Consider the following 18,114-nt stretch of genomic DNA (forward strand, 5'->3'; position numbering starts at 1 on the left):
AGGAGGGAGAAGGTGAGCAGAAGTAGGGCAGGCTGGGCTACAGGTTGAACTAAGCTTGGGTTTACTTTATTGTAATTTCCTTGGGAGAATTTTCATCAGGGCAGTGGTGTGACCTGTTTTGATTTATGTGGAAGCTGGCCGTGGGACCTGGATTTTGTGAGTACTTTGGGTGGTTTCTATAATTTTCCATTCACAGCACTGTCTTGGGATAGCTTTATGGGAGTTACTTTGGGCTCTCTAGCCAATCTGGTTAAACCAACAGCAGGATGCATTTTATGGGTGCAGAGCAGCAGGGCAAGTTTCAGCAAATCGCCCATCTGCTTCCCTATGACCTTGGTATTGTCTCCCCGAGGAGAGACACTCATCCCCCCTGAAAGGTGGACTCTTTGTCAGCCCCTCTCAGGCCTACCTTCCTTTTAGGGTAAATGTATCAGTCATGGCTCTGCAGAAAAACAAAACCAACTGGTAATACACACTTTTTCTTTTTTCAGGATTTTATTTATTTGAGAGAGAAAGCAGGGGGAGGGGCAGAGGGAGAAGGAGAGCCAGAGAATCTCAAGCAGACTCTGCACTGAGCACGGAGCCTGACACAGGGCTCGATCTCATGACTCTGACATCATGACCTGAGCCAAAACCAAGAGTCAGACCCTTAACTGACTGAGCCACCCAGGCGCCCCATCTTTTTTTCTTTTCTTTTCTTTTCTTTCTTTTCTTTTCTTCTTTCTTTCTTTCTTTCTTTCTTTCTTTCTTTCTTTCTTTCTTTCTTTCTTTTCTTTCTTTCTTTCTTTTCTTTCTTTCTTTCTTTCTTTCTTCTTTCTTTCTTTCTTTTTTCTTTCTTTCTTTTTAAAAGAAATTGGTTTATGTGACTGACTGTGGGGGCTGACAAGTCTGAACTCTATGGGGCAGGCTGATGGGCTGAAAACTCAGGTAGGAGTTGATGCTGTGAAACTTCTCAGGGAAGCCTCAGGTTTTGCTGTTACTGCCTTCAACTTATTGGGTGAGGCCCACCCTCATTAAGGAGGATAATAAAGTCAGCCCCTTGTAGATATTAACCATATGTACAAAATACCTTTACAGTAACATTTAGATTAGTGTTTGAATAAATAACTGGGTACTATAGCCTAGCCAACTTGACACATTAAACTAAACATCGCCGTAGAATATACAAAAAATGAAATCAAAGTTTTTATTCTAAGACCAACTCATGAAATCTTTAAGCTAATTGGAGCTCTTTTGTTCTGTTGCTTTGGGCAACGCTTTGTGTGAGTGCCAGAAACATTCACATCTGCAACTATCTTTTGCTTAAAGATGATGGCATTGGACTAAGGCTGAGCTGGCCGAAATTGGGGAAAGCAAATTCCAGGCCCCCGTTTCCCAACCTTGGCCTAGAGGCTGGTGTGAGAAGCTGGGTCAAGCCCCAGAATCTTCCCTCTCCTGCTTGACAGTCAGCTTGTGATCAGTGATAGTTGAGGAGGTTCACAGCCAGAGTGACCTGAGCCTCGTCGTGCAGAAGGTACCTTCTCACACTGGTGCCTTTGCCTGGGAGGCCTCCAGGAGTGTTCTTGGTCCTTTAATTTCAAGTCTTAGCTGTGCAATCTTTTTTCTCCCTACACCCCCATCTCTCTGGTTCACCATTGAAGGGTCTGATCCTTCCTACAGAAAGGTCCCACACAGCCCTTCATAGCCTCCTGCTTCTGTTTTGGTGGTTTGTGTGGTCAGATGACGCCCAGGAACAGAGACAGGCAAAATAAGCCAAAGGGGAAATGAACATGTCCCACAGAGCCTGACTCTGGGGTAAAGGGCAGTGACAGGCTAGGTTAACAGTCCCAGGCCTAAAAGAATGTGTGTGTGTGTGTGTGTGTGTGTGTGTGTGTGTGTGTGTTAGCGTATGTGCAAATCATACCAGGCTAATACTGGGCACGCTGGGGGGATGGAGGCCAGCTCCATGACTGTTCTGGACTTTGGTTCAAGCCTTCACCCTGGGCGGTCTGCCAGTAGTCATAGTCCTCCCATCTGGGTTCTCCATGGACGGGTGCAGAATTGGCCCCAGGCCAGGAGCCAGGACTCCCAGACCTGCAACCCAAAGAACACGATTGCTTTAGTTTGGGTTCCTTCAAAAGCAAACCTTGAGACAAGACCTGGGTGAAGTAGTTTATTTGACATGTGATCCCAGAAAGCATAGGGTAGAGAAATGAGACCACAGTCCTACAGGGGATGTTCTGAGAGACTATGTGGGGACATGCTTCAGTTGTCCCACCCACGGGAAGGAAGCTGTGGTGTATTTGTTATCAGATTTTTTTTTTCAAAAGTAGGCTTCCCGCCCAACATGGGTTTTGAACTCATGACCCTGAGATCAAGAGTTGTACACTCTACTGACTGAGTCAACCAGACACCCATTCATCATCAGCTTTTTAAACAGTTTTATGAAAACGTAATTCACATACATATGGTATGCCTGTTAAAAGTAGACAATCAGCATTTTGGGGCTTAGTCACAAATATCTGTAGCTGTCATCATAGTCAATTTTAGAAAATTTTCATAATCTTTAAAAGAAATCCCATCTCTTTAGCTACCACCCCTACCACCACCTCAGCCTAGGCAACCACTAACCTACTTCCTGTCCCTATAGACTTGCCTATTCTGGACATTTCATATGAATGGAATCAGAATATGTGGATTTTTGTGACTGTCTTCTTTCACTTTCCAAGGCCCGTTCAAGCTACAGCATGTATCTCTACTTCATTCTCTTTTAGGCCAAATGATATTCCATTGTATGAATATACCACATTTTGTTTTCCATTTGTCCATTGATGGACAAGTGGGTTGTTTCTGCCTTTTGACTCTCGTGAATATTGCTGCTGTAAACATTCACGTACAAGTTTTCTGTGGACATATGTTTTCATTTTTCTTGGGCATATACCTAGGGGTGGAATTTCTGGGTTATACAGTAATTCCATATTTATTTATTTATTAGGAGATTTTATTAATTTATTTTTAAAAAGATTTTATTTGTTTATTCATGACAGACAGAGAGAGAGAAGTAGAGACACACGCAGAGGGAGGAGAAGCAGCTCCATGCAAGGAGCCCGATGTGGGACTAGATCCCGGGACTCTGGGATAAGGCCCTGAGCCAAAGGCAGACGCTAAACTGATGAGCCACCCAGGTGTCCCAGATTTTATTAATCTATTTGAGAGAGGGAGAGAGAGAATGAACGCATGTATGTGGGGAGGGGCAGAGAGTTTCAAGGAGACTCCATGCCAAGCATGGAGCCCGACATAGGGCTCCAACCCAGGACCCTGAGATCATGGCCTGAGCAGAAATCTAGAGTCAGACACTCAACCGACTGAGTCACCAATAACACTATATTTAATCATTTGAGGAACCCCAAACTGTTTTCCAAAGTGGCTACACAATTTTCCATTCCTATCAGGAATATATGAGAATATTAGCTATTGTTGCATAACCAATCACTACAAAGCTTAGCAGCTTAAAACAACAAACATTTGTTGTATTACACTGTTTCTGAGGATCAGGAATCCAGGAGCAGCTCAAGTGGGTGGTAGTGGCTCAGGGTTCTGCTCAGGGTCTCCCATGAAGCTGGAATCATCTGAAGGTTTGACTGGGCTGAAGGGTTGACCTCCAACATGGCTGGATTACTTGCCCGACAAGGGAGTGTTGGTTGTTGGTAAGAGTCCTTCGTTTTTTGTCACATGTACCTTCCCCTGGGCTGCTTGAGCATCCTCATAGCTTGGCATCTGGCTTCCACCAAGAACAAGAGATCCAAAAGGGAATAAGGCAGGAGCTGCACTTCTTTTATGATCTAGCCGAAGATATCATGTGCTGTCATTTCTTTAAACATCCTATTGCATAGTTCAGCCGGTTTCTTTCTTTCCTTCTTTGAGAGAGCATGCGTGAGACTGTGAGCAGAATGGGGGAGGAGCAGAGAGAGAGGAAGAGAGAGAATCCTAAGCAGTCTCCGCATGCCAGTGCAGAGCCCCACATGGGGCTTGATTTCACCACCCTGAGATGATGACCTGAGCCGAAATCAAGAATTGAACAGAGTTCAACAAGAGATTAACAGACTGAGCCACCCAGGCACCCCTTCAGCCATTTTCAGTGGGGAAGGAACCACACGGGGTGTGAGTACCAGGAAATGGGTCATCGGAGGCCATCTTGGGAGAGGCCTACTACATGAGGCATTTTATCCACCCACTCCCATCCCTCAGGAGGAGGGTTGCTCCTGGGGTGTTAAGTCCCTGGAACTTTTGGCCTAAACCAGAACACACTATCACACTATGCTGAAGACAATCCTCCCTTTGGCCTAACTTGGATCTCAGCTGTGGCTTGGGAGGACGGGTCCCAACTCATGTGCATGCCTTGCACCCTCTGCTTTCTTCTGCCCCAGGACCTTCTCTGACATGCAAGAGCCTTCTGAATCCTTGTACAAACAGGGCCAGAATACACAGGGATGCTAAGAGCCCTGGAGGAAGACAATTAGCAACCAATTATCTGGTCCTTCAGGCACATGGGTCTGGGAGGCATACAAGACGCTGCTTTCAGGAGCTAAGATAAAGAAAATTGAGCTTGCCTCCAATTTTTCATTAGTACAAAAGGGCTGTAACTAGTATCTTCTTACACTCATCTCTGTTTTTGAGCTACTATCCTTTTTTAATCTTTTTTTTTCTTTTCATATCAAATTTAATCAGTACTGGTCAACAGGGTCAATCAGATAACTCTTAATATGAACATGGGGGGGAAAAAGTGTATGTATGTGGATGAACAGGGGAACTAGAGGCTGTTTAACAAGGCATGTCGGGCAGTAGTTCTGGATGAAACTTGTATTGTGTTTTTCATTTCCACAGCTGTGTGCTGAGAGTCTGACTGGATGAGCCTCCAGACCATCCTGCTGCTGCACTGGGGGGCTGGTCAAAATCCACTGTAGGGTTTGTACTACTGATCCTCATGCCAGCCATTGACTGATTCATCTGTGAAAGGTTCCACTGGGGTTCCTGAGCTCGCGGCAGGCCAGGCTTACTCTGGAGTACCCCCATCTGTCCCACCATTCTTCCTTGAGGCCAGCCACATTTGGAAGAAGTGGTATCCTACATGAACCCACTGTGCATGGGCCTGCCCACCATCACGCTTCCCACTCTGTCCCATTACGTTCCCCAGAAGGCCAGGAGCTACAGGTTTAGCCACAGGCACACCCATTGATGGATAATCTTGAGATCCATTTGGTGCTTGTGAGGTAAATGGTCTATTTGTGGGTCCCTTAAACACACCAGGAGTCCTCTGCCTCTGAATGGTTCCTGTACTATACAGAGATAAGATGGAGTCTTTGGAGAGTTTGTTTTTTGCCACCTCTTCTGATTTTGTAGCTTGCTCAGTGAACAGATGCAGATCCCCGGATATTACTGTGGACAAATTGGCAGCTCCGGGTATAGAGAACATCTCTGGAACTGGGGGCAAGAGAGTTGCAGGTGAGGGATTAGAAATCCTTGGTCCAGGGGCACCTGAGTGGCTTAGTCAGTTAAGTGTCTGACTCGTGATTTTGGCCTAGATCATGATCTCAGTGTTGTGAGATAGAGCCTCGAGTCAGACTCTGTCCTCAACAGGGAGTCTACTTGAGATTCTCTCCCTCTCCCTCTGCCCCTCCCCACCAGTAAAATAAATAAATAAATCTTTAAAAAAAAATCACTGGTCCAGGGATCCCTGGGTGGCGCAGCGGTTTGGCGCCTGCCTTTGGCCCAGGGCGCGATCCTGGAGACCCAGGATCGAATCCCACGTCGGGCTCCCGGTGCATGGAGCCCGCTTCTCCCTCTGCCTGTGTCTCTGCCTTTCTCTCTCTCTCTGTATGACTATCATAAAAAAAAAAAAAATTAAAAAAAAATCACTGGTCCAAAGATGTCCAGATATCATTTAGGGCTGACATTGTGGTTATGTTCCCATAGGTCACTGGTGCCTCAGTAGGGCCGTTGAATCCTAAAAGATCAACAGTGGGCTCTGCAGCATTTTTACAGCTGATACTTTTTTTAAATTCCAACTGCTGATTGTCTTTCTTCCACAGCCTGTTCAACTGTAAGAGGTTTTGCAGGCTTTTCTGGTTCCTTTTCTTTTTCTCTTCCTCCCTTTCCCCTTTTCTTCATTTGTAATAGCTATTGAATTTTTATCATAGTATTTCTTCTTTTCATATTTATCTCTTTTGTAAAATATTTTATTTTTAAAGATTTTTAAAACTTATTTAAGAGGGCAGCCCGGGTGGCTCAGTGGTTTAGCGCCGCCTTCAGTCCAGGGTGTGATCCTGGGGTCCCGGGATCGAGTCCCATGTCAGGCTTCCTGCATGGAGCCTGTTTCTCCCTCTGCCTGTGTCTCTGCCTCTCTCTCTCTCTCTCTCTCTCTCATAAATAAATAAATAAAATCTTAAAAAAAAAGTATTTGAGAGAGAGAGAGAGAGCAAGCAGGGGGAGGGGCAGAAGGAGAGAGAGAATCTCAAGCAGACTTCACTCTGAGCACAGAGCCTGCTGTGGGGCTCCATCTCCTGACCCCGAGATCATGATCTGAGCCGAAACCAAGAGTCAGATGCTTAACCAACTGAGCCACCCACATGCGCTTCAGACTTTATTTTTAAGTAATCTCTACACCCAGTGTGGGGCTCAAACTCACAACCCCAAGATCAAGAGTCACACACTCCACCCACTGAGCCAGATAGGTGCCCCTGATATTTATCTTTGATAAAAAAATTCCACTGCTTGACCTATCTGTGGTCTTCACAAAAGTTCTCTGGAAGATTGGCTTCTGAGTGGTCTTGCTTTCGTATTTCCCATATTTTGCATGTGCTGCATCTGTCCTGGTGTCCACTGGTCTAGGTTGACTGATTTAACCCTGCATGTATGAACCCCAAGATTTCTATGGGTTCTAGCACATCTCATGCAAATAAACACACCAATTTTCCAGGAAGCCTACTATCGATGTTTGGCCTCACAGTTTGAGGCATATCTGTCCTCCTCCCTCAGGAGCTGGGACAGGACGAGCTGCTGCTTCTCGTTCAGCTTCTGAGTCTTCTCCTTTTGGGAGCCCATCACTATCTTGGTAGTGGGGTGGGGAGCCCAAGGCAGCGATGGGGGAAGGGGAGACAGGCAGAAGCTGGGCAGGAAGCCACCAGGCCTGTGGGCAGACGCTGACTACTATTCTTTTCCACAAATTTTTAGAGGCAGAGTTGCAGGGCCAAAAGGATAAATTTCTATATTTTGGTACCTATTGCCAAATTTGTCGCCAATAATGCTGTAATTCTCATCGTGGTGAGGGAGCTGTTCCCCTCCATCTGAGAGGTTGGGTGCAGTGAGGACGGTGTCCTGCATGCCTCTCAGATAAAGGTGGGGAGAAGCCCACTTACAGTAAGGCTTAGAGAGGGTGAAGAGGGGTCTACAAGGCGGGGTGGTAGCAGCATAGAAGACTGGTTACACACTCCGGGGGGGTCGACCCTACAAATAAATATGCAAATAAATATGCAAATAGCAAAAGGCACTTTTCTCACTCACAGGGAGTAATGAATGGAAAGGGATAAATGGGGATCCCTGGGTGGCGCAACGGTTTGGCGCCTGCCTTTGGCCCAGGGCGTGATCCCGGAGACCCGGGTTCAAATCCCACATAGGGCTCCCGGTGCATGGAACCTGCTTCTCCCTCTGCCTGTGTCTCTGCCTCTCTCTCTCTCTCTCTCTCTCTCTGTGACTATCATAAATAAATAAAAATTTTAAAAAAAAATTAAAAAAAAAAGGAAAGGGATAAATGCTGTGGTAGTTAGGTTGGAACTGGAGGTACTGATGTCAGTTTACATTTTTTAATATTTATAAATTAGATAGATATAAAATGAATATCAATGTGTGTGTTAGGTATACGTTCACATACATATATATTTATGTTTATACGCATATTCCCTGGTTCTGTTCACTGAGACGGCCTGGGGGGCAGCAACACTGCGGCAGTAATGAGCACAGCTGGCACCCAGATCTTGGTTTCTAAATCCATCCTCCACTGAAAGGAACCAGAGCTCCTCGGCAAATGGCTGATTTCAGGCTGGCCCAGGGAAATACATAATAAGCCTGGAATATCTTATTGTGCCAGAAAATGACAGAAATATTTAGGCTGAGGACATGTGGGGAGGATATAGGAGGCAGCTTAAAGGAGTTTCCACTGGCCAAGTGTCAGACAAATTTCGACATCATACATAACGATAATGGAGTATTGTCCATTGAATAAGATAAGAAATCCCAAGTCCACACAGATATAAATATATCATGAGAGAAGAAAATGTTTCTTTACAGTATAATGTCAGCTAATCAATGAAGAATGATAGAATTAAAACCACTGTTTGGCAATCGTTATAGCAATAATTAATTCATTGGAGAATCATAAATGGATGCTAAAATTAGGAAGAGTTTGATAAGAAATGGGATATTCACATAACCTCAAAATGCCTCCTCATAAAATACACAGTGATCCCCAAAAGAAAAATAGTAATCATTAAATTCTACTCCTGAAACTATTACTCTAAACATTTAAATAAAAATTTGGAGAGGGGGAAGGAAAAATAGTAACTTTTTAGAGGAGGAACCTGCCAGGTACCACCCTAATCAAGGGAATAAAGTTGTCATCTTCAGGAATGGGGCAAATGGAAACTGTGTGCTGCCCCTGAGGAAACAATGAAGAGAACCCCCCCATCCCCCCCCCCCCCCCCCCCCCCCCCCGCCGCTCTCCATGGTATTCCTGCAAAAATGTGTAACAAGAGTCTGGGTGGTGCAGTGGGTTAAGTATCTGACTCTTGATTTTGGCTCAGGTCATGATCTCAGGTTCATGAGATGAGCCCCATGTGGCAAGCTCTGTGCTCAGCGGGGAGTCTGCTTATCCCTCTCCCTCCCTGTCTACCTCTTCCCCTGCATGCACATGCTCTCTCTCTCAAATGATAAAATCTTAAAAAAAAAAAGAAAAGAAACATTAGATAAATCTTAATTGAAAGAATACTACAAAATAACGGGCTTATAATTTTTTTAAAGATTGTATTTGTTTATTCATGAGAGACACACACAGAGAGAGAGAGAGAGAGAGAGAGAGAGAGGCAGAGACACAGGCAGAGGGAGAAGCAGGCTCCCTGCAGGAAGCCCCATGTGGGACTTGATGCCAGGACTCCGGGATCACACCCTGAGCCAAAGGCAGATGCTCAACCGCTGAGCTACCCAGGCGTCCCTGGCTTATAATCTTAAAAAAAAAAAAAAAAAAATTCACGCTCATAAAAGTCAAGTGGAGATTGCAGAACTGTTCTGGATTGAGGATTAGCAGGGAGTAATGCCTCAGGGTGCAGTTCCCAATGGGGCTGGCTCAGCTGTGGTGATGTAGGAGGGGTCTCCCTTCCTAGGAAATGCACACTGACAGATTTAGGGGAACCTGAGCCTCAGGTCAGCAAGTCACTGTCAAATGGTTCAGGACAAAAAGTTCTTTGTAGTCTTCTTGCAAAACTTTTTCTGGAATGCGTTTTGTCATTACAAATGTCACATGTGCCCAGGAGTCTATAAAAATGATCTCATTCATTTGATCCTCAGAGGAAATGGCCTAAGTACCCCCCCCAGCCACACACACACACCTTGAGGGACGACAGAAATGATGGCCACAGCTCAACCAGGCAGCTGGGGCAGAGGGGCTTCAGCCAGGGTTGTGCCCTCCTTTGAGGTCATTCAAGAGCAGGGGGAGCGGGTACCAGCTGAACTCCCTCCTCCGAAGGGAAACAATCCTGAAGCCGGAAGAGCCCACAGACCTACAATGTCAGGGAGGACGGTCCTAATTTCACAGAGGGACCATGTAGAGGATGTGATGGGGCCCAGGCTCCTGGCCAGAGGCCCCTGTGAGCCCCGGGGTGGCCCGGAGGTGCCCAGGCTGGGCCCAGGCCCACCACCAGCACCCGCAGGAGGCACCGTGGGGCTGAAGGCCCAGGGCCTGGCAGTGAGGAGTCTGGAGGAGAGCAGAACGCGTGTGGCCCCTCGCTCCTCACACCGGGCCTGGCAGAGGGGACAGATGGAAGGTGTGCTGGTCGGGGTGACTAAATGGCGGTCATTTTGTGAATGGTGAAAGGGGCCTCAGGTACTGGCTGGGGTGTGTGACTGGCTGGAGGTGACAGTGAACGCTTGTGTGTCCAGGTTCTCCTGAGTCTAACTGAAGGAGGCTCTGACCAGACTGGGCCTGGTCCTAACGACGGTCTGAAGAGAGGGCTTGGCCAGAGACAAGACGCCAGGGAGAAACAAGGAACTGGGTTTTCACACGAAAAAATAAATCGACGTGTGTATTAGAATAGGAGGAACAAACGATTGTTGACGAACATTTTAAACTGAAAATAAACAGAATTACCTCTCCTGCTCCGGCCTTCACCTACTCCCCCGAGATAACCAGTGTTTACTTCCGAATCAGACGCAGGAAGAGACACAGCCGCCCCTCCCGTCCACCCTGCTTCGCTCCCCAGCCTGGGTCCCACACAGGCTGCAGGTGGACAACCCCACAGGATAGCCTCAGCCTGTTCTCCTGCCACCAACTCCATCAGGGAGATGTGTGTCCCCAACCTGCAGACTAGGAAGCTGAGGTCAGAGGAAGGAAGGGACTTGTCCAAGGTCACACATCCGAGTCCTTGCTCCTGCTGCAGCCGCCTTCTTTCACCGCAGAGTGACCTCTGCTCAGGGAAAGAGCCAGTCTGGAGCCAGGGGGGGGCTGGGGTCCTCCTGGGGCCCTTTCCAGGGGTAGGGGAGCTGCCTGGCTGAACTGGTTCTGCCCTAATAAAGGTCTGCTTGTCGCAGCCTGCTCATTCCGTCTTTGTTTACTGCGCCTCCACACAAACACACTTGAGAACTTCGTGGGAACACGAGGGGCCGGAAGGCAGGATGCTAGCGGGAGGGCGGACAGGGCCTGCCCCTCCACCTACATGGGATGGGGCCTGTCTCCCTTCCCTACGCCTCTGGCCTTCAGTTTCCCCAAACCCCTTTTCACGGGGCAAAGAGGAACCTCTCTATTATTGTCTCTTGCTGCCTTGGAAGAAAAATAGCAAAAATCAGTTCCTTTTGGGGGCGCCTGGACAGCTTAGTCAGTTGAGAATCTGCCTCTTGGTTTCGGCTCCAGTCATGTTCTCAGGGTCATGGGATCGAGCCCTGCACTGGGCTCCATGCTCAGTGGGGAGTCTGCTTGAGATTCCCCCTCTCCCTCTGCCTTTCCCTTGCTCACAGGCATGAACTTTCTCTCTCTCTCAAATAAATAATCTTTAAAAAAATCATTTCATTTTTGTCCAGAAAATGTACCAAGCTTCTGAGACATGCACCTACTTTCTTTTATTTGAAAAATAGTTATCAGGGGTACCTGGGCGGCTCGGTGGTTGAGCATCTGCCTTTGGCTCAGGTCATGATCCCAGGGTCCTGTGATCGAGTCCTGCATCAGGCTCTCCACAGGGTGCTTGCTTCTCCCTCTGCCTATGTCTCTGCCTCTCTTTCTGTGTCTCTCATGAATAAACAAACAAACAAATAAAATATATTTTTAAAATTTATTTATTTATTTATTTATTTATTTATTTATTTATTTATGAGAGAGAGAGAGAGAGAGGCAGAGACACAGGAGGAGGGAGAAGCAGGCTCCATGCCGGGAGCCCGATGTGGGACTCATCCAGGGACTCCAGGATCACGCCCCAGGACAAAGGCAGGCGCTAAACTGCTGAGCCACCCAGGGATCCCCACAAATAAAGTATTAAAGAGTAAAGAAAAAGATACTCTTTACTTAAAAAAAAGGAAAAGAAAAATAGTTATCAAGTGCCAGCTAAGTGCTTTCTGGGCATTCTGTATCCTTTATTTCTTTTAATTCTCTTATGACTTTATAAGTAGGTCTGTTGTCACCTCCATTTTGCAGATGAGGAAACTGAGGCATGGAAAGTCTAAGCGATATGCCTTTTCCCCTCCAAGAGCTTAAAAAGAGATAATAAAATTCCATTTTTGGAAACTCACAGCCTCTGAGCTGCAACCACAGATTCTGACCCCTTGGAATGCACCAAGCCCTAAATAGGAAACTCTTGAATTTTTTTTTCAGAAGTTCCAGAGCCAACTGGGTACCAACACAGCTTCCAGGAAAAGCCACTCAGGAACTGCCCAAGGGCTGGGAGCGGGGAGGGAGCTGAGGAGCCCATGGAAGGTGCCGCCCACAAGCAAGTCAAGGTCATTAAGAACAGCAGCCAGGTAGGGCAGTTCTTGAAGAAAACCTCATAATCCAATGATGGAAAGGCAGTGTGGGCTTGAGAACGGGATCCAGCCTAGGCGTGTTTACAAAAATGCAGTCTTTGAAGGAGAAATAAACATGTGGACTTTTTTTTTTTAAAGTCTAGACTCTTAAAAAAAAAAAAAGTCTAGACTCTTAAAATTTGATTGTTGGGGCGCCTGGGCGGCTCAGCGGTTGAGCATCTGCCTTTGGCTCAGGTTGTGATCCCGGGGTCCTGGGATTGAGGCTCCATGGAGGAGCCTGCTTCTCCCTCTGCCTGTGTCTCCGCCTCTCTCATGAATAAATAAAATCTTTTTAAAGAATAAACAAAATGTGATTGTCTTGGGAAATGGGGGACCTCTGGGGTCAGAACTGTAGGGTCAAAGGTATGAAGTGTTTTATTCAGATAGCCTTCGTTTCAAATCCCAGCTCCAGCCCTCATTAGCTGTGAGATCTTGGACAAGTCACTTAACGTCTTGGACTTGCTGCCTCCCTGTGCGTAAGGCCAGTTTGTTATAACCTCCATCTCGAGGCAGCTTGCAGGAGTAAATCGACATTTTCTACCTAAGAACAGGCTGTTTACACAAGTTGCTGGTTTTTTTTTTGTTTGTTTGTTTTGCTTTTTGTAAAGGTTTTATTTATTTATTCTTGAGAGAGAGAGAGAGAGAGAGAGAGGCAGAGACACAGGCAGAGAGAGAAGCAGGCTCCATGCAGGGAGCCCGACGTGGGACTCGGTCCTGGGTCTCCAGGAACACACCCTGGGCCAAAGGCAGGCGCTCAACCGCTGAGCCACCCAGGGATCCCCAAGTCTGCTGTTTTTTGGGTCCAAATAGATCAGGGAAGTTTTAAACTTCCAGTTCCTGGATGTGGTGCCTCTGAGTACAAGTGCGAGCTGGTCTCTCCAAATTTAAAAATCTGGAATCTCTCATCTTCCCTGCAGATATGTTATCTCCTGGGCATCTTTTCCCAAAAAGGTTTTGTCAATGTAGTGAGCCTGTTGGGACCCCCACCCCACCCCCAAGCCAGGCCTCAGTGTGCCCTTTCTCTGATGCTGGTGCATCTGAAAAGGCCTTGAACCCTGAGTGACAGGGATAGGTGTGCTTTGTTTTGGTGGCTTGGCACTTGGGCTGTCTGCCAGGAGCTGTGGATGAGCCAGCGAGTGGGAATCTGCCTTCCTCCTCTCCAGAAGTCCTGAAGGCTCACCTGTCCCGAGCAGTGAGAACGCCAGGGTAGGATCCAACTGCATGGCCTGCCGAGTCTTGCTCACCCAGGGCAGGGAGTCCAGGCAAGTGCGCTAGAGAAGTTGGGATGTGGTCCCAGCCAGGGACCCTGCATCCAGCAGGTGCAGACCCACACCACCCGGCCTTTGGGCTACATGTCTGGGTAGTGGGACCAGCCACACAGCCTCCCTGGCCCTACAGCTACCTGACAGTCTTCGGGAAATTCTGCCGATATTAGCCAGAGCCGATTTTGACATTTGCAAACAGAGATCCTCTGCTGACAACCAGAGTTTCAGCAGTGGCATCTCCCACCTCTCTGCCTTCAAGCGCTCAGACTCCTGCCTTCTCCTGACTTTGGGCCAGCTGTGCCCACACCGATGCCCAACCCTCCAGCACACACTCTCAGCGTCCCCATATTCTGTCCCTTTCTGCATGTCTAATGGTCGCTGGTTGATACGCCCAATATTTTCCACTTACCTCCTGATGAAAAGACATTCATTCCATCTGCTCGGGCACTACCTGCACGTTTCGTCATTTATTTTCTGCCATTTGGCGTTATTTCCTTTGGAACTCTGAGCCTCTGTTTACTAGCACTTCGAATGCTTACTGCTTTTGCATGTGTTGGCTGTGGAAACAGTCTGCCTTGGGAACAGCAATAACCTCAACAAGACGTAAAACAGCAATCAGACCAACTAAACATTGTCTGCTTTCTTTTCTTTTCTTTCTTTCTTTCTTTCTTTCTTTTTTTTTTTTTTTTTTTTTTGTTGTTGTTGTTGTCTGCTTTCTGTGATCAGATGTGCTAAGTGAGAAGACATTACTCCTTCCAGGCCGGCTGCTCCCTTTACACCCATCCCTTGACACCATTGCAGATGGCAAGTGGAATTAACGATATTCAGTGAAATGCTGCACCTAAGCCACAACTGAAGTATTTAGTTGTGTGGTAAAGGGGCATTAGGTCTGCAACTGATTCTCAAATTATGCTGATATTAAAAACTCAGAGGAAAGACAAAAACGCTAAGGCAAACACAGCAAAGTGCTGCGGACCAACGAGTCCCAGCCCTCTGACACCCGTCACTGGCAGGAGGACGGGGGGTTTGGTTCTGAGCTAACTGGGAGCATTCATAAAGGCAAGATCCCAAGAGGGGCCTCTCTGGCACCTCTGACTGACTGTGTTTGTTAACTGGGAAGGCCGCGTGGACCCACAGATACCAGGAGCACCAGTAATATCGAGCCCCACCCCGAGGGATACAGACTCAGGGCGAGAGACCCAAGCATTTTCTGACCCTCTCGATGTGTGACCTCAGCCTGTCCTCCTTTTGGCCACAAGTGGAGTTTGGGGCCTGGGGTACCAGCAAGCCATGGTGGGGTGGGGGGTAGGGGGTGGCTGACTCTGCACCCAGCCCCGCCCGAGAGACTGGGTGGTTTGGAACCAGGCTGCATGGCCCTCAGCAAGGGGCCAACTATTAGTCCCACGTGGCTCTCTCCATGGGCTGGAGGGGCCGAGGTCTCCTTGGCCGCTGGTCCCCAAGGTCCAGCTACAGGGCCTGGGCCTCCTGCACTGTGGCCAGTCTCCCCACAAGTTTGTGTGTTCCTTCTTCTCACTGGGGCGCAGCTCTCCTGCCCCAGGTTGTTGGGGGACCTTGCCCTTCCAAGCCCTGCTGAGAAAGCTCTTCTGTCCTTCAGCTTCCACCCCAGCCTTGACTCCTGCCAGCTTTCTAATATCTTCCAGAGAATTCCGAGCATAGTTACAGGTACCATTTCTTGAGTGTGTCAACCCTAGGTGTTTTAAACCCACATTATCTCACTTAATCCTCACAGCATCCTGAGTGACAGGTCTGTTCTTGCTGTTTTACAGACCTGGGGTTTGGAGTGCAAAGTGACTCATCTGTGGCCACACAGCCAGCTTGTGGTAGTATGAGCAAGATTTCTCATCCAGGCCTCACTTTCCCTTGCCTCCCTTTGCCTTCTCCTTGGGAGTGTGCTGGTCTCTATGAACAGATCCAGGCTTGGGGGCTGGGGGAGTGTGGATGGACACACACAAGCTGCATAGTTTACTGGGTGGGGTGCAATCCGTACTCTGAAGGGGCTCAAGCCTTTTCTCTTCTCTCTCCTGGCCATGCCCTGGCCCGGGTCCAGCCAAACTGAGCCAGGTGAGCAGTGCCTGACTTGGGGAGGTTCCTAGGTCAGCATGGCAACTCTCCTCCAGATGTTTGCTGTACCCAGCTCTCCATGTTTGCTGAGCCTGATTACTGGTGGGTCCTGGGCTGTCCCCATTGCCTAAGCTACAGAGCAGTTCCTCCCTCCCATCCAATGCCTCTGTGTCCCCAGACTCATCTCATCCTCCTTGTCTGGCTTCTATAGGCAGTTGAGCAGGGTGACAGGGTGGGGTGGGGGCTTCTAGGTGAACAGTGAATGTTCCAGGAGCTGCTCAGGTGGTGCTGGTGAAGACCTGGCTCAGGGCAGCTGCCCTTCTGGGGCTCTCAGGAATCAGCAGGTGAGGAAGGGCTATGGGGCCAATCACATACTTCAGGCTCATGAGCCCTGCACAGACCCCAGGACCTGAGAGGTCTCCCAAGTGGCTCCGTGGGCCCCAGAGGCCCTCCCTTGGCAGATGTGCTGTTGTGGAGAGTTGGGGCCTAAACACCCGGGTCTGGGCAGCAGCCAGGTTCAGGAGACTGAAGTATATACCCAGGAAACCTAGGAGGCGTTTGTTACAGGCTTCACCCTGCAGGCATCCCCAGTAACTATGTCCTGGAGATACTTGCTCAGGATAGAGCAGAGAGGCAGCAGGATGTCCTCGGGTTCTGATGGGACATGCCACCATGGTGGTCTTGAGCTCAACCTGGGGCACCCAGGGCCTTCTGAATAGTGCAGGGGTAGCCACAGCCTTGATAGCCACAGCACCTCTCTTTTTGGGGGACTACCCTTTATTTAGCTTGCCACGGTCTCTGATTGTTGTTAATGCTGTGAATGGTGCAGCCAGCTGTAAGAGTTCCTGATTGGTGGAGCCATTCTGCCTCTTTAAGGCAGAAATAGGTCTTCTCTTCCCCCTTCTTTCCTGGGCCCCCGAGCACCTCCAAGGGGTCCCCAGTGGGTCTCAGGATGCTCTGAGTATGTGCGTAGTGGTGCATGTATATGTGAGTGTGACCCAGGGATGGGGGCAGGTGTCAGCAATGCTTCTGCTAAATGCTGCCTGTGACCCCATGGTGAACTCTTTCTCAGGGGGGCCGCCTACCCCTCATTGTTCCTCTGCTGTATGCTATGATAGCAGCCCAGACCTTGAAGGTTCACTCATCTGGAGTTGAGGACTTAATTCTCAGGGAAGTCCCAGAATCCTTTTCCCCAAGGACATGGGGACCATCTGCCCCTGCACGGCTCACAACCTCTCCCTGTGCCTGGGCTTGTGTTTACATGTGGAGTTCCTGGGAAGGCAGGCCCGGTGGAGGCTCTGAGAGGGTATGACTCCCAGTCCCCAAGGCCAGACAGTGACTCATGGGTGGGGGTGGAGGCTGTAGGGAAATTTGGGGGGAACAAAGTCACACCTCCAGTTGTCATTACATAGATTTTTTTGAGTGCTGGCTGCACGCCAGCCCCGTGCTAAATCTTCGCTGGGCTACCTCAAGGCACTCATGGTTACACATGCTACAGGAAGCAGAACTGAGGCACGGTGGGGCTGATCTCTTCCCATCCACACTGCTGACCAGCCACCTTCCTGGTGCTAAGGCTTTGTACCTAACCCCTCCCAGTGCTCCTCAAAGTATGCTTCTGAGGTTTGGGGCTCCCTGGAGGGTATTTGTTAAAAATGGGGGTTGCTGGACCTGGCCCAGACTTATCGAATCAGACTCTGGGAAGAGGCCCAGAAGCCAGCATTTTGGCCTGTAAGATCCATGTGTCTAGGCTCCCTAGAAAGTTCCTGATAAGTAACTAACTTCCAGCTAAGAAGCTGTTTGGAAGAGGGGGCAGGGCAGGGAAAGGGTTCCCTGCTTGGCTTTACTGTGTAGAGTTTTGGGGATCAGGAGGAGGCTGGGATCCCTGCAATCAAGATTCTTCCCTACAGTCCCTCCTTCCCTGGAGAGCATCCTACCCTGGAGAGCATCCTACCCTGGGATGCACCGGATGGAAGAACACTTGAATGGATGAGAGGGAGGGCATTTGGGGGTGAAGAATATAGTGAGGGGGAGCCAGGAAGGCAAGTGGGGCATGGGGGTCCAGCCAGGCTAGACTTTGGTGTGTTCTTTTTCAGAAGGAAGTGGGGGGGGTGTCCCTGGGAGGGTTTTCCAGCAGAGGAACCATGTCTCTGGGGGTTCAGGAGGAAGACTGGGCCCTGGGGGACAGACTGGGGGGAGAGTGGAGCTTCCCTGGCAGTCCTGGGATGGACGATGGGAGGGGGTGGGAACTGCTGGCCTGGGACTTGGGGCCGAGGGAGGGAGGGAGGGAGAGGAGACCTCCAAGCCTAGGAGGGGGATGAGACCCTTTGGGACACGTGAACTTTGAGGTGCGTCTGAAATATGGGACAGGAGGAGGCGGGGCTGGAGAGGCCCCATAATAAGGAGGTAGGCTGAAAGTCAGCCCCCGAGCCCCCAGCCCCGGCTGGGAGCTGGGTGCGGGAGCCACACCTGTCGCACG

General features: G+C 49.0%; 1 pseudogene; it reads right to left on the reverse strand.

Annotated features, from left to right (window-relative positions):
- Window positions 1-4,851: 4,851 nt before the first annotated feature.
- LOC121497074 lies at window positions 4,852-7,080 on the reverse strand (annotated as a pseudogene).
- Between the last annotated feature and the right edge of the window lie 11,034 nt (window positions 7,081-18,114).

This window comes from Vulpes lagopus, chromosome 8 (genome assembly GCF_018345385.1).
Source record: "Vulpes lagopus strain Blue_001 chromosome 8, ASM1834538v1, whole genome shotgun sequence".
Classification (NCBI taxonomy): domain Eukaryota; kingdom Metazoa; phylum Chordata; class Mammalia; order Carnivora; family Canidae; genus Vulpes; species Vulpes lagopus.